At 41.9% G+C, this 16832-nt stretch overlaps 1 long non-coding RNA gene across 3 annotated transcripts in view; it reads left to right on the plus strand.

Annotated features, from left to right (window-relative positions):
• LOC147140108 (uncharacterized) overlaps positions 1 to 16832 on the plus strand; it is a 66975-nt gene that overhangs the window by 16362 nt on the left and 33781 nt on the right. For all 3 annotated transcript variants that reach the window (XR_015088720.1, XR_015088719.1, XR_015088721.1), the window contains 2 exons: positions 9813 to 9944; positions 14762 to 14848. This is a non-coding gene — a long non-coding RNA (uncharacterized LOC147140108). The remainder of the gene's footprint in view (positions 1 to 9812; positions 9945 to 14761; positions 14849 to 16832) is intronic.

Consider the following 16832-nt stretch of genomic DNA (forward strand, 5'->3'; position numbering starts at 1 on the left):
AACTATATATTGGGTTATATGCCAGTATAATGTTTTATGTTGGGTCAAAAATCAACCTTACAGGCCCATACGCTGGTGCCCGATGTACACTTGAATTAAGTGTGACTGACACAAAATATATGAATTCTAAACACTACTTTTTTTACTAGATTTGTTCTCACTTCCGCCATGAATGTGCCGATGATGAATTTTGGCTGTCTCGTGACCATGCCACACGCACGAGGACCAATTAGTGGGCCGGATTAAAATCCACTTTCGCCCTTGCTTAATCAAGAACTTCGAACGTGTCACGCCTAAAAATGGGCGTCCCTAAAAGTTGGGTCAAAGCTGAATAACCCAATTTTTTGGTTCAAATGGTTTTTTGGTCCTTTTTTTAACACAATTGGGTCAAATTTAACCCCAAAATAGTTATTTTTGACCCAACTGTGTTTAGAGTGTAGGTTGGATGAAAACAGAAATATGAAAGTTAATGTACACTATGTAACACTATGACATGAATATGGAAATCGGAATTTTAAGGGCATTACAGAGCAGAATAAAATAGTCAATATTTTCCCTTATTGCTGTTTTAATGTCCTGTGTCATACCTCATGGTGTCCATGGTGCTGTACGATCTACTGACACAAGAAGGTCAAGCAGTCATTTGAGAATTGGAGTTTACTTTATTACAAAATACTTTGTGACTTTTTTTTTGTCTTGCAGTCGCCAAATACTGCGTACATTAAAAAAAACAACTAAAACTAATACTGAAACTAAAACAAACTCAACTCAAGCAAAGCATTTTCCCCAAAATGTTAACTCATGAAAACTAACGAAACAAACCTTCTCTAAAAATGAATTCAAACCAAGAAAAATCCCAAACTAGTGGAAACGTTCCCTTTATTTGGCATTTCCCTAAAATACAATATTTATTTTTTTCTGCTTCGTATGAAAGCACTTTTGTCTCATTTTTGCCGCCATTGTTAGTGCTTATTAGATTGTATCTTTTCAACTGATATAAAAATGTGGTCATGACGCGATGGCGAGTACTTCTCCTCCCGGTGGCATATTAGCATGCTATCCGGCTATCGGTGAGAAATGTTGTGTCTGCGCCTCAAGTGGGATTATTTTTGGCATTTTTCGCATCATTTTTGAGGCAAGCGTAATTTCTAGTTTCGCTTTACAACCCCGAGTCGGCTTCTCTCTTTTCCACTCCAATTTCCTGAACCCGAATCCCCTCTATCCCCCCCCCCCCCAAACACACACATGCATACACTCCAACACATACACAAGAAGCTCATCCCTGCTCCTCAGAGATCTGAGGAGAGCGTGAGGAATGTGCGTCCTTCCTGACATTACAACGCTCTTTATCAACTAACAAGAGGGAGGAGGAGGGGTGAGGAGGATGTTGAGATGTTCGGAAGAGTTTGGGTAAAGGGAGGGGTGGGGGGGTGGGGGGTTAAGAGGGCTCTTTTGTGGCCTCTTATCTGACAGGATATGAAGCAACTGAATGAGTTTGGCAAAATAGCTTCCTTCAATGGTCATTGAGCAACAAGAGGCATCCCCCCCTGACATGAGGGCCACAAGGCAGGCAAGAGGAAGCGAACGGGGCAGCCCGAGGGTGTTTGTGGAAGTTCCGAACGCTCCCTAATTGCGCCTGGATAAGACGCAGCAGCACTTTTCGCCGGTAGTTGCGATGGCTATCGGCGAAAAGGGCCCGCAATCCCACAGATGTGGCCGGCAGCTTTCAAACGCGTCAGTCGGCGCTGGCCTTTGACAAATGGCAGCACTTTTGAGCGGGACCAAATATAACCGGCCCAAACAGACACACACACACACACACACACACGTATGCACGTATACACACGCCGCAGTTTGAGAGTATTATTTTTGTTAATGGGATCTGAGGGGACATCGTTTTCCTGATGTGGTGCCATTGAAGCTGCTGTATTAAAGGCTTGTGTGCCTCTCCTGCCGCTCAGACACAAACTGCATCCCAGTTATTAAGGCAGGAAGTCTCCACTGTATACGCTAATGAGAGAGCCGGGGATGGCTTTTATTTTTTGATTTGATTTTTAATTTAACTGCACTTTGAAGTAGACTTTGGATTCTGTGCAAATTGTTGCTGCAAAAAATGTTAGGCGCACCTGCACGAGACCATGTGATGATCCAATACATGACGTGGATGGATTTATAAAAAGTAAACGCATAAAGTGCAAATACATTGGAAACGTTTTGGGAAAAAAAAAGATTTCTCTTTGAATATTTTCCGTTCAAAAAATATTGTTTTGATTTGCATAGTCGTCAAAGGGTTCATTTCTAGTGACTGTCCTGTGAAAAGCAGGCATCAGCAAAATTTGTAAGCAATTAATTGTGGTCTTTTTCAGACAAACAACAAAATATATTTAAAAAAAAAAAAAAAACGAAAAAAAAAAATCAAAATCAAAAAGTAACAAACATATTTGTTGTTTTTTGCCATGTATTTAAAAATGACTGTTTGGATCGATATTTTGAATTATTAATTTCTCACCGTGGTTCATTGAAAAAAAAATATGCCCATATATATATATATTTATATATATATATATATATGGACATATTTTTTTTCAATATATATATATATATATATATATATATATATATATATATATATATATATATATTAAATATATATATATATATATATTAAATATATATATTAAATATATATATATATATATTAAAATACATAATATATATATATATATATATATATATATATATATATATATATATATATATATATTTTGTATGTACCTCATCCTACTGAGAGGGGTTCAATATTAGCAACATCCAACAGTCTATTGTGTATTTGACAATAATCATATTTAAATGTTTTTTTGTTTTTTGTTTTTGTTTTTTTTGCGCCTTAATTTAAAATGGTGTGATAAATGACAGTGGTTCAGGTCACACCACTCCAAAGACAATATGCCTTCTTCTTGGCTACACAACAGCTCCTTTTCTTTCAACAAATGCACCCTAATGCCTCCTAATGGGATTGAATTACAAGCCAATGTGGCCTGAGGACACTTTCTGACAGCATCTCTTTTTCCTCCTTCACACTCAAACATCCCGTCATGCAACAGGCTGACACTGACTGTCCCTTGTGCACCTTTCGCACAATTCCCCAGCATTCCCCCGTAACGGCCATTTGATTTACAGTTCCAAATCGAGGGTGGTCTTTCTCACCCCGTCGCTCGTGTCCCCGCTGCCTCTCTCGCTCTGCCTTCGCCGAGCGCTTTAATTGCAAGCAGATCCAAAAGAAAATGGATATTGGGGGAATCACGCCGAGTCAAAATATGGCTCCATCTGGATTCCATGAGCCTAGAAATGAATGCCATGTGACGCTGATTTTACACGTTTATGCTTCAAACAATGACATGAATCCCCAGCTGGAATAATAAGAAGGTGCTCACTTATCATCGTAAACACGTTTGACAATGAGAAAACTTCACAGCGGGGAAAGGGATTTGAGCTTTTCCGCTTTTTTTTTTTTTTTTTTTTTTAGGAATAAGGACATGAGGAATAGATGTATCCAAGTACCGTACAAACAAGAGTTCACAGCGTACTGCATGTGTCAAAACAAGTAGGAGAGGAAGCAGGGGCATATAATTATAAAGGAGGTGCGCGTATGAAAGCTGCAAATCTACACTTGATGCAGGTGTAATTAGGAAGATGCCACTGACTTGCAGGGAGGAGTGAAATAAAGCTCAGACTGCTAATTACTGAGGTGGGTCTTGTTAATTAGTCACGCCTTCCTTTGCAATAATCAGCTCGGCAGCTTTATGGGCTAGCGCGGCGGCGCTGTGGTTTGGGTGATTGCGTTGACCTTCTCCAAGGAGGTCATGTTTTGTGCTCGTGTCTCAGCACGATGACGCAAAAGCACTCCGTTCCAGCCGTCCCAAAAAGCACCGACGCAAAAATGTGTCATGTTTTTTGATAACGGAAAATAGTAGTTTACGGTATTTTACTTTGTAAAAACATACCGCAATTTAACTAAATAAAATGAACAGTCGCGCATCTTGATTTCGGATGTTAATTCAATGGGTATTGGGGGTCCACGTGCGGCCTCAGCCACCAGAGGGCAGTATACTACACCGAATTACCACACATCAATTTATATCGCTTCATCGATTTTCGCAGAGGATAAAGAATATGTGCCTGTTAGTGTGGTTGTATGCTTTGTCTTCTTTCTTTCAAGTTTCTACGTATTGTAGCATCAATGCTAGTTTTGTTAGTCTGTTTTTTTCGGGCTTTGCATCTTGTCTTAGCATTAAACAAGCGGACATTCGTAAGGCAAAGTTACGTGGTTTGGTTAAATACAAAACACGTAATTTACTTCGTTTTAGGCTCAATTTAGAAATAAACTTCATCCAAGAAATCCGCAGCTTGTCACAATCACTCGGGAGGATCTTTTCAAAACGCGTTAATAGCCTACCTGACGTTAACAATTGGAAAGTGCTTTTCTTTTTTTCTTTTTTTTACATCACTTGTTTTGCGATTTTGAAAAAAAAAACTGAATTGTAAAACAATATGATGTTTTGAAAGTGTTAATTTAGTGTTACTCTTTCAAAGATTCCCCCATGACCCTCAAAGACCCAACAGGTGCATGTTTTACCGCAACCTGTGCTAATGTGGCGGTAACACAGACAGTTCTTTGAACCATTTCAAGCTGGCTCTTAAACATTTTCACAGTTACCACCGTTTCCCCCCCTTTTGACGTACACTGATAAACCGGAGGTCCATATCGGTAGACACCAAATGTACACGGATTGTGTAGCACCTGTATGAAAAAAAAACGACATTTGAAAATATTTTGGGTCACTTCTGGAAAAGTCATGACATTTCAGGGAGAAACGTTGAGGGTACATGTTAAAAATCTGTAAGGTATGCGTGGTGTGAATACATTTTCTGACCGAGGTCTGCATTGTTCAGAAATGTAGTTTCTCTCAGAGATACAAAGAAGCTCTGCAGGGGATGCAGGTCGTTGACGTCACATTGCGGGAACTGTAATGGGCAAAAAACAAAGGCCGCCTTCATCTGCGATGCTTTCACATGTGTCGAAACAACCAAACGATTAGCTCTGTGGCAACCCGCCGCCCCTTTCGCTCGACCGGCCGCACCCCCCCGCCACCCCCCGCCTTCGTGTTGGGCTCAGCGGAGCCACTCGACTTTTGCATGGAAACAACTGCGGCTGGCTGTTTGCTTCTGATGGAGGCCACATGACAAGGAGGTCATGAGCGTAGAGAGAGGCAGAAGGCGCCGTGTGTGATCTTGCCACACTCGTTCCCTAATGCACTTTTGATGTGCGCCCCCCCCCCCCCCCCCCCCCCCCCGATTCCCACCTTAAACTTATATCAAAAGAACCCCAACTCTCACTCACCACTTGGTCGCCACGCTCGGGCTTCAATGAATGACTTAGGGCGGACACTTTCTTGGATCATAAAACATCAAATAATAGCGGCAGAGACTCTGCACTTTTTTTTCTTTTTTTAATTTAAAAAAAAAAATTTGATCAATGTGTACTTCCTGCGCTCTCTCGGAAGAGAGGAAAAGGGCGGCGGGGAAACAGGATGGAGGAGAGATGTGTGAAGGAGGGGAGGGGTGGGGTTGGGGGGGTGAAATATGATCCGGAGCCTGTGTCGCATTAGCCTTCACAGGCACTGTGGCAGACGAACTGGCACCACAGAGCGAAGAAGACGACAACGGCCGCGATGGCGGTGGGCCGAGTAGCGTACAGTGAAAAGAGGCACGCAAAAAGTCAGAAGAACCCGTGCCTCGAAATAAACAGGAAGTCAGCCCTTTTAGTTTTGAAGCCAAATGAAATGTGAGAATTGTGAAGGTCCTGAACACAGAGTCTCAAGAAGTTGTGCCCTAAAATGAACAGGAAGCTTTGAAGCAATTCCTCCTGGTTAAACTGTTTGTATTTATGACAGTGGTCCTGAGCGCCATCCCAGTGGAAGTCCCTGGAAATGTAGGACAAGAAACAATTTGGTTGTCGTGTCCAGAAAGCTAACACGAAAAAGGCTCAAGAACCCATGCCCCAAAATGAAGTTTGAAGTAATTTAGCCTGATGAAAGTATACGTATTTTAGGGGCCCCGAACATGACCCCAGTGGCACTCCATGGAAAGTTAGGAAAAGAATTGCCCTGATTAACATGGAATTTGGCTGGCAAGCTCACACGAAAAGGGCGCATGAACAAATGCCTGAAAATGAGCGTGAAGTTGGACATTTTGATTAGAAGCGATAAATCATATTTCAGGGACAGACAACTGACTGAGGAAAAGTACACTCAGGAATGCCGACGCACTCCGCTCGGCACCGCCCTCTCCGTCTCCGTCTGAGTCACCTTTGTATCCACGCCTCACACATCATCACACACGTGGCCTCTCGGCTTGTCATCCCGCAGGGTCACGGTCAAGCCGGCGCTCCCTGGTCTGTGTCATGTTGTCTCCATCCTGCTCTGTAATTTCCTCTTTTTTTTTTTCTTCTTCTCCTTTTTTTTTTTTCTCCCCCACCCCTCGGTGTCTAGCATCTTTTCCCGTAAAGAATGCGTCTCCTGTCGCTGCACCAACAACACCGTTAGGAGACCAAACAGCCCATTTTGCCGTCTGACTCCGTGATGGAGCACCGAAAGCATTCCAAGAATTTTGCAGCCGCAACGGTGACGCCACCTGAGGGAACGCCATCGATACACATGGTGGCACATTTTCTGTGTTAGCTTTCAGCGCCTCAGCCGCTTTCACCTTCAGACAACCCAAAGATCCATTTTTGATAGAAGTTCTGCCTCCAACAAGTGAAAACAGTGGCCGGTTTTCCCTCGAATTTACAGTTTGCTTTTACTTCCCAAAAGAAGATGCATTATTATTACTTGTAGATGTCCCGAGATGAAAGTGTGGAATATGTGATCACATACGAGACCACGGGAGAGCAAACCAATATGACAGGAGCAGACGAGGCTTGGAGAGGAGAGACGGAGGGTTGAGGAGTGGAGGGAGTAATGAGTAGGTCTGCTCAGGACAGAGAAGGCGACACAGGGATGAGGGATGAAGGGGGGCGGGGGTGGGGCGCGGGGGGGGGGGGGGGGGGGGGGGGGGCGGTTGAGCGTCTCCAATCGTCTCCTCCGTGGCTCCTCTTTGGCGTCTGTGATCCTCGGACCCTTCACGCAATCTCCCTTATTACAAGGCTTCCCCGTTTGGCGTGGGCACCACTACAAAAAAAAAAAAAAAAAAAAAAAAAAGGAGCAATTACATTTAATTAGGCTGCAAAGGGCCTATAGGGCGAGCCTGCCCCATCCCGAAAAAAAAAAAAAAAAAAAAAAAAAACCTCAGAGAAGCACAGACTCCAGGTAACGCGACGGGGGGAACTTCAAAGGCACGCATTGAAATTACTGCACCATTAGTGGAGTCACCACAGAAGTGCTGCAAGGCCGCCGCGTCATCGGGAAGGAGAGAGAGAGAAAGAGACACGTCGATTTAGAGAGAAGAAAACAGACAGCGCCTCTCTAAACAATGTTTGCGCGGCATGGGGAGGTTTGAGATATTAATGAGTCACCGCTGGCCTCAACATGCCCAAAAATTCACCCAATTTTGTGTATGCATCTGGGTGAAAAGGTAGTTACTTGAGGGGGCTCGAACACAAGCCTTGTGGCACCACCTGGAAAATTGAAAATTGTGCCCAATCAACAAGCAATTTTGTGGACATGTACCACCAGGGGATGCTAAAAAAAAAAAAAAAAGTGTCAAGAATTCCGTGTCTTAAAACGAACAGGAATTTGGCCATTTTGATTTGAAGCAATTTATCGAAATGAAAATGTAAAGTGCTTAGGGGTCTTGAACTAAACCCCGATGGCAAAAAAAAAAAAAAAAAAAAGAGCCCAGATCAATACTAAATTTGATGGACGTGTTATCGTTAAATTAAAAAAAATGAATAAATGAAAAGAAATAAAACAAGACCACCAACCAATGACTAGTTTCTGGAAATGACTGGCAAATAGGGTGACTTTTATTTGACGGGTTCCGAGCACAATCTCAGTGGCACTCCGTGTAAAATTTGATTTAAAAAAAAAAAGAGACATGTCTGGATTAACACAGAATTTGGTGACCATACACTATGAAATGGAGAACAGAAATATCCTAAGAAGCCAAGCCTTACAATAAGCACGAAGTCAGCCGTTTTGATTTGAAGCGAATTGTCCAGTTGAAAATGTATGTACTTTAGGGGACCCGAACACAACCCCAGTGGTACCCCTTGGAAATTTAGAAAAAAAATAGCCCTGACCAACACTGAATTTGGTCAACTTGTGCAACTGAAAAGATACCCCAAAAAATGTGTCCTCATAAAGCCAGTATCCCACTGAGCGACGAAAGTTTGCACACAGCCCAAATTTTTTATCCTTATGATTCGTTCACGGTTGCAAAAGGTTTGCAAAGACGTTCGCAAACAGTTTTAATGGTCTTAAACAATTTCTCTTGTCACAGATACATTTTAAATATGTTCAAAATTTGATGGTGACAAGAAAAACTCTTTGCGAGCATTAAAACTGTTGGTGACCGTTTGACACGATGAACAAAACCTGACGAAAAAAATCCACATTCACGACATTCACAAACACTCCTAAACCTTCAACGCTCAGTGGGATACGGGCTCTAGAGAGTCATAAAAATCCAAGACAAGTTGTGTACTCCAAGATTTTGTTTAATTATGACTCACGATTGGCCCAGTAATTTAGAACCGATGATTAGTCACCCTTTTAAATATTCCCTTTTAAAGGTATTAAATTAGTGTTTACAATATAGTGGCATGTACAGTGTTAGTTACTAGAGAGGTAACAACAACAAAAATATGTTGTTTTTGGGGGGCTGGAACGGAATAATGGGATTTAAATTCATTTCAATGGGGAAATTTGACTTGGTCCACCATGAAATTGGTATTGAGGACACTTGAAATGATGAATATTTATTATTAGCATTTGTCACTTGTCGTCTTTCCGCCAAACGTGACGATTCGTCACGTTCCAAAGCGTCTACCACTCAGACAGCCTCGCTTGCGCGCTAACGCGTCTTTTCTAGTTAAGCGTTGCTCTATCCAGCAAGGCCCGAGTCCATTTTTTTTTTTTTTTTTTTTTTTTCCGCACCACAAATTGGTTTCATGCTGCGTCATGATTTACTGTCTCCGTTACGGTAATCACTACCAGATCCGCGCTCACCGTCGACGACACCAGCGGCTGCTGGAAACTTTGACAGACAGTCGTGTCGTGTTGGGCCGGGCCGGGCCGACCGTTGTCGCCTGTGTCACCGGCAGCGGGAACGGCCGTCCTCAACATTCTCGCCGGGTTGAAAGAAATCCAGTGCGCTGGTATACGCGTTTCCCTCTGTTTGTGTGGTTAACAAAAAAAAATTGGTATAGCATCCAATTTAGCAAGGAGATCATAATAAAACTGGATTTCAAAAGTCTACACACCCCTGTTCGCAAGCCAAATTTTTTGTCGTGTAACAAAAGACAGACACAACTTTTCCACTTTTAATGAGATCTATTCCTTGTGCCCAGCTCACTTTTCAAGAGGGGAAGTATAAATAAGCAACAGAAAAAGTGTGGTTGCATAAGTGTGCACACCCTCTTATAACTGGCATGTGGGCTGTGTTCAGGATTCCCAGTCACCTTCAAACTCATGTTAAATGGAAGTCAGCACACACCTGCCATCATTTAAAGTACCTAAGAAACCACCATTGAAATTTATGTTGTTCTAGTAGGCTTTTCCTGACTATTTATTTATTTTCTTTCTGTCCGACAGAAGTCTGAAGGCTTTGTGCCGACACTTACTGCTATTTGGAAGTGTTCATAATTCCGTCCATCTTGTCTAAGCCTCCAGTTCCAGGTGAAGAAAAGCAGCTCCAAAGCATGACACTGCCACTTATTACTTCAGGTATGTGTTTATTTTTACTGATAGCAGAATTATAGCCCCAAAGAATTCAAGCTTGTTTTGTTATGGTACATTTTTTAGTCGAGTTGTACAGGTTTTGAAATGAAATGATTATCTTTGCTCTCTTTTTTTTTTTTTTATAACACAAAAACCTGGCATTGAAACAGGGGTGTGTAGACTTTTTATAGCCACTGGAGATATAACAATGAAAGTTGATGTTAAACTAATGTTAAACCAGTTTATTTGGTGAAGTATCCATCTGAGAGGCTTTTTTGAGGATTTTTTTTTAACATGGGAGCAAGTTATAGTACGGTATTGGTCAAACAGCTCACATTTTTCCTTTGGTCATTTGGAGACAAACTCTAAGTCTTCAGGTTAATATGTTTGTGGTTTCACTTGTCTTTTTCGTCAAACCTTCTTCCTGTTCTTGCAACCAATAAGAGAGGACAGCAATGTCACATGATTTTGGATCACTGGGATTTTTTTTTCATACTGAACCAAGTGGGGACCAAGCCAAGTTTACCAACACATGAACTGAATGTGATCAGAAAGAATGAACTATAGGTCCAAAAAAAAAAAAAATAAAAATAAAATTAAATAAAAAGTCGTCTTTCCTTTCTTTGACAGCTGAAAGCAAGCGGCGATAAATTATCTAGTCAAGCGTTTCCATTGGTCACACTTGTGGGCAGGCGCGAGGCTGAGCCGCAAATCTCTTAGTGGACTGATTTATGTCAGTGTCACTTAAATATGATGCACTTCCTTTCCAAAAGGGAAATGCACAAGCATATACTTGTGGGCCTCAGAATTGGGGAAAAGTGTTAAGCATTTGATCCTAACTATGAAAATGTGACGAGCGCCTATAAAGGCCACTTTACTGTGTGTCTTTTGAGGATGTCGATTTCCTTTCATGTAAATCCGTCCCTGTCAGTCAGGATGAGACATTTTGGCTCGTGCGATGCAAAAAGCAGGCAATGCGATTTTCTTCATCGCCGCCAACGGTGGCATGACATCACGTAATGTTGACCATGCCAATCGTTTCATAATATTTCGAGGGTGTTTATTTCGCACATGTATGGAATATAGGAACAACTGTTATTATAAGTACTGAGGGGGAGAAAAAAAAAAAAAAGACAATTCACACAAATGTACGCACAAAACACAACACTGAATAAAAGCAACAGAAAAAAGTATAAACAGCATCAACCCAATTAATTATATTATCATTCCAAATCTTAAACTCGTTTCAAAAGATGTTTAATCATACAAAACACAAGTATAGGGTATTTGTTCAAATTAGAATAAAAGTGAAGATAAAACAAAGATTGAAATTAAATGCTAAAAACAAATAATCCTTTTTGAAATAACACTCAACATAAAAGTAATTATTATTTATTATTAAATTATATTAAAATTTAACACCAATAAGTGATAAATGTGTTTCATGTTTTATTTTTTTATGGTAAATATTACATAACATTTTTTGTTAATTCAATGTACTATGAAATGGCATACAAAGCCAACACTAAAATAAATAATTTTATTTACATTTAGGAGATTTTTTTTAATTTGACAGAAATACATAAAATATCTATTGTTAATTTAATTACACTTTTAAAGTAATTATCAGTATCAAGCACAATATTTATAATTAAAATCTATTTTAATTGACTGTAATAAATAACGTATTTTAATCACATGTATCTGAATTATTTTTAACAGCAATGTGTTAAGTACAATTTCAAAATAACTTGTTTATAAATCCTCTAATTTCATTCATTGCAAAATTACACAGACGATGCATTGAAAAAATACATAAAAAATACATTTTGAATGAATTGAATTCCGTGTATGGTGATATTTATAACTAACGCAAATATACATTTTTTTTTTTTTTTTACAATTTTTCTTTTCGTCTGGCAATTTGTCTCTCTGTAACCTTCATTTTATTGACTTGATTGTATATTTCACAAATGGGGGTACACCATTGGGCACGTGTGGCCTTTCCTAGCTCGGGCCGCTGTCCCCCGCGACCCCAAGCGCCACAAAACGACTTGACGGATGCCTCGATATTTAATCATTCGAATTGCACCTCGTGTATCTGGGTGAAGCAAATTGCCTTCAACTGGAAGCAATTTAAACCCTCGCGGGCTTGCCAAAAAAAATGATGCGCATAGGATGCAAGAGGGAGCGGTTGGAGAAGTGCCCCTCCCCATCCCGCGGCTGATAGCTCCAATGCACACGAGACGATAAACAGCGCGGGCAGCGGAAGCCCCCCGCCGCATCGTCGCGAAAGCGCCAGCGAGACCACCGTGCTAACCGAGCGCACACACACGAGGTTTCCATTTTTGGGTCCGCGTCGCGTGTGAATCGTGTGTGCGCGCGGACCCAGACAATGAAAGTGCTGATGTCACTCACATATTTTTGGACACGATGACAGCTTGTCGTTGCCTCGAACAATTAGCTGCAGCTTCGTGATGAGGTCGCCTTACTATTCCCTGGCAGGCCCTGGGCTGCGCCGCCGCACTCCCTTTTGGCCACATTTTAGGCAATCTGCTTTGGGGCCACGAAATGAGCGCACGGTCACATTCCGACCGGAAATTTCAAGAAAATCAAATGATTGACATTCAAAGGAGGAATATGTGTTTACGAGGAGAAGGCGGCAACAGAGTGCCTATTTCAGCAAGTTTGTTCCTTTGGGATGCTTGCGAGCGTAAAAAGGTTGTGCCCGACTCTCCCTCTCTCGCTATCTCTTCTCCCGCTTTGGGTAAACACGTCCACTTTGACACGAGTGGCAATTTTCTGTGCGGCTGATTGAAGAGTAAAGTCGCCACGCCGACTCCTTCGCTCCCTCGTTCGCTTTGTACCATCAGTCATGCGGAGGCAACACCCCCCCCCCCTCCCCCAGTAATCCTAATCCTCACAGTCTCGAGGGCCCTCAAGGAGCCGTGTTGGAGCCCCTCGCGCTCTAACTAACATAAAGATGGGAAATGAAAGTGTGTTTTTTTTTTATGACCCGCATTGCAAAAATCATGTCCCCCGCTACATTCATTTTGCCACATTTTTTCCTATCGCATAATTGTACCTTAATTTCTCCTGCTCGGCCGCCAATCAAGCATTTAATACCATAATGTCCTCACATTTGGGCAAGAAGAGTTTTCAGCCGTTTATCAACCGGGGCGAACCATCAAACACACAATAAACCACATCATTTAGCCCTTTAAAAAAAAAAAAAAAAAATCTGCATTTGTATGGAGGGGCGACAGAGGAGAACCCATCATCACAACTGCACCCCCCCCCCCCCCCCTTTACCCCAAAACAGATTATAGCCACAAGTGGCAGAGGCCTCCGTGAAGTGACCAAGGCTAATCTTAGCCTCCCTGAAAGCCTTAAATAATACCAAGAGAAAACACACAACTAACCGCAGATTATGTCTAGACGGGACCTTAATCTTCTCATCTTCTCTTGACGGCTCCTTCTAAGAACTTGCAGATGGACGCCGCTGACGATCGCCCCGTGGAAGGACGTCCGGCGCCCGCGCACGGAAGCCAACATTTGACGATCATCCGCGCTGACGTTATTTGACATCAATTGGCGTCTTTTTAGCGTGCTATCTTCTTCTTCCACCACTTTCTCTTGACTTGCACTTTTGCTTCTAGTGACTTTGGTGTGAGTTCTTGTCAAAGACGGTCACTCCTCATAAGACTGTCTTGTCCCTTTATCGAGACATTTTCCACAGTTAACTGACACCAGGGGAGGGAAAATGGCTAATCATGCCCAATTTGGATATTTTCACAAAGGGGTGTAGTCACTTTTGTCGCCAGCAGGTTTAGACATCAACGGCTGTGGTGCTAGCATATACTACTTTAAATTGTAGTTAAGTGTAGTTTCTCTAGCGTTAGCCCATGAAAAGTCCTACTTAAAGCGGAAATCAACCCAAACATATTTTTTTTCAAGAATATGTTTTATGTAGGCCCACTAGTTGAAACGGCATTCTGATTAATATTGCGTTTGTGGAATATGAGTTAAGCAGCAAAATGCACCCCTTTTTAGCCATCTCAGGGGGGGGGGCGGCCATTTTGTCACTTCTGTCGACTGAAAATGACATCACAGATGCTCAGGGCTCAGGTAACGACCAATCACTGTTCAGCTTCACAAAACAGGGCAGCCGTGATTGGTCGTTACCTGAGCTCTGAGGAATTGTGATGTCATTTTCAGTCGACAGAAGTGACAAAATGGCCGCCCCCGGAGATGGCTAAAAACGGGTGGATTCATTCTTATTAGAATTAATATTAGAACATATTCTTGAAAAAATATGTTTGGGTTGACTTCCTCTTTAACTCAACATGGTTTAAACAAAAAAAAAAAAATCAACAGAAGCTTCAACTAAGTGCTGTACATAAAATTGAAAATACAACACAGAATATATTAAACATATTAAGAATGACCCAATGAGCAGCATAAAGACATGTATGGCATCACTCGCGATGGCTGCAAGCTGAAGTTTGAACGTCAACAATGTCAAACTACAGTTCATATATATTAGTGACTCGTTTGATTTCTTCCGAGGTGTTTTTGTCAATACGCGATGCCAAAACAATGTCATTTTGTGTGGTTTGAATAATAACAAAATCATCATCATAAAAAAAAAAAAAAAAAATCTTGAAGGTTTCCCAGTACAATCTGCTCAAACTAGATGAGGTCAATGACGATGTTGACATGATTTAGTGACTCATGCACTCTGCCAATGTAAAAATGATTTCTCTGGACATCGGATCCAAGATGCTTGAGGTCAGTAAATGTTGTTTTTCTCTCTTTTACAGGTTGTAATTCCCCCCTCCCCCACATGGCATCAGTGCTGACCGATACCAGTGTTGGACTTCAATAAACGGAGCCGCATTGGAAATCTGGTATTTGATTTTAACCTCAATTGTTGTCATTTACCCTCTCATGGTCTTTGGCCCTCAAGCGAGCATAACAAAATTACAACACACGCAAGTTTGTGCGACCCGAGCGGTAAATTGTGGTCTTCAGATATGTTGAAAAAAAAAACAAAAAAACGAACATATCCGACAAAAGATCGTTGTTCCTGCTTGTAATATTAAGACATCCCCGTGCTTGAATGCATCCCAAATGAGGCTCATTATGTCAGAATGCGTGACCGCTTGGACAATAGCGCAACAGAGAGCCATTCACCCAAACTGCCGGTTTACAATGACGGCGCTTTATCCCACGTAGGAGGAAAAACAATATGACTTATTGCCTGTGAAGACCAACGCGAGTCATATGATATGAACAACAAAACGAAGCATCTGCTTGTGGCGGCAATACAGTGAAATCCCCGTTTCCGAACCACTCGCTAAAATCTGAGAGCGGATTTGAAAAAAAAAACAAACAATATTTTCTATTTCCACATGCTTTTAACACGTTATCGGACGCAAACCCACTTGTAAATGTATTTAAACAGCAACAATTAAAAAAAAAGACAAAAAAACATTTTTAAATCTTTTTTGGGGGGGTAAAATTACAAACTGACATGTTTGCACAAGTGTGCACACCCTCTTATGACAGAAATCATGAACCAGTCACATTCAAATTCATATTAAATGGGAGTCAGCACACATCTGCCACCATTTAAAGCGCCTCTAGCTAACCTCAAATCCAGTTCAGTTGTTCTAGTAGGCTTTTCCTGACATTTTTGTTTTTCTTTCTAGCAGTAGCTTGAAGGTTTTCTGCTGTCGCTAACTGCTATTTTTGAATGAATCATAATTATCTGTATGATGAAAGCTCCCAAACACATGTGAGAAAATGTGCTTTGGCCCGATTAAATAATTCAAATCGATATGCTTAACACTGCTCTTTACCAAAATAAATACCATACCTACAGCTAAGGACGGTGGCGGCAGCATTGTTTTTCTTTCGCTGGAACTGAGCGGGGGGCTTAGACAAAGTAGAGGGAAGCCAAAATAGCAGTCAGTGTTAGCACAAAACGTATAGGGCTCTGCTGGAAAGCAAAGCAAATGTCAGTAAGAGCCTACTGGAACAGCTGAAGTTTATTTGGCTTTAATTGGTGACATTGTGGATGGTAGCGGGTGTGTGTTGATTCCCGCCTAACATGAGTTTGAGTGCGGTTGGTCAACTCTGAACACAGCCACACCCCCAGTTATACGAGGGTGTGCACACTTTTGCAACCGCATGAAGTTGTTTAACTTTACTTACCCTCCCAGAAAGATTAAAACATGTTTTTTTTCAGTTAAGATACACAGGTTATGAGACACTTAAAAGTGGAAGATGTGAACTTATCTCATCTTGTTAAAACTGTCATTTGAACAGGGGTGTGTCGACTTTTTATAACCGGTGAACATTCCACCCAAAAAAAAAAAAAAAAAAAAAAAAAAAAAAACCTGTTCCACAATATAGCAGGGGAAACATGAAGAAACGACAAAATAATAATTAGCCCCACTTATAAGACGAGACCGCGTTCATTACGGCATGTGATGATAACAGCGTGTGTGATGAGAGGAGCAACGCACTCCAAACCCCCCCCCCCCCCCCCTCCAGTGGATGCCCCCGCATGATGAAAGCATCCCATAATCCTGCTGGAATGACAGTGGACAAAACACGGATAAGAGCCGGGAGGAAATTGCAGTACAAACAGGCCGATGAGTGCCAGAGACACGGCCCGATGGATCCGTCGGGTCTGTTGTCTGTTTGCACAGGACTCGAGCGCGCCACGTTTTGAGTCCTTTGAGTGTTGACGTCGCAACTCGGCGGAGGGTAGCGACAGGTGACTCGGCTGGAGAGACAGTTGCCGTCTCACGGGCCCCGCTTCCTCCTCCTCCTCCTCCTCCTCCCCCTCCTCCTCCTCCTCCCCCGGGGTGCGATCGTACATGA

The sequence above is a fragment of the Filicampus tigris genome, chromosome 11 (genome assembly GCF_054856515.1).
Source record: "Filicampus tigris isolate MCC_2025a chromosome 11, RoL_Ftig_1.0, whole genome shotgun sequence".
In the NCBI taxonomy this organism is placed as follows: domain Eukaryota; kingdom Metazoa; phylum Chordata; class Actinopteri; order Syngnathiformes; family Syngnathidae; genus Filicampus; species Filicampus tigris.